Raw genomic sequence first — 678 nt, 5'->3', positions numbered from 1 at the left:
TAGTGTCTTAAAAGTCTCTCGAGCCACTTCCAACACACGGGCTGATGGAAAACAAGTGGATTATCGTTCTAGATTATTTGTGCGTTTAAATCACGTATGTGGGAAGTGGCTCTAGAAAGGTTTCAGCCACGACACATCAGTTGAACTGGCTTAGCGTCTAAAAGCAACCCCTTCCCCATAAACAGACCTCATATAGCAAACAGGAGACCAAGGGGTGTCAACTCATATATTCTGGGGCGTAAACAACTCAATGAGTAGATAAATATTCAACACATAATATCTGTAGGCCATGTATACTAATAAATAAGACATGTTAAACAATTCAAATCAAAACGTATATCATAAACTCAGTTAAATGGAACCTACATATAGCGCGACACCTTCTTGTGATTGGTTAACAACATGTTAGTGTGCAGCCGGTCTGAACTCTGGTCATGTGATGCACATTTCTCTCTGTCATTTCTTTGTTCCTGGACAGTGGGAGGAGTGGGGGGGCAGATGGGCAGTTTGTTGTTAATCCTGACGCTGTGGTTTAGGGTCAAACCCTCTCTGATTATAAGCCCCCCCCCCAACATGTCACTCATTGATGATAACCCTAACCCTGGATACAAATGTCCTAATTCAAACCAAATTCTAAAAAAGTTAAAATTCTAAGGAAAAAGTCAGAATACTGAATAA

This window comes from Trematomus bernacchii, unplaced genomic scaffold (genome assembly GCF_902827165.1).
Source record: "Trematomus bernacchii unplaced genomic scaffold, fTreBer1.1, whole genome shotgun sequence".
In the NCBI taxonomy this organism is placed as follows: Eukaryota; Metazoa; Chordata; class Actinopteri; order Perciformes; family Nototheniidae; genus Trematomus; species Trematomus bernacchii.
The sequence above is the reverse complement of the archived record's forward strand: the minus strand, read 5'-3'. Positions refer to the sequence as shown.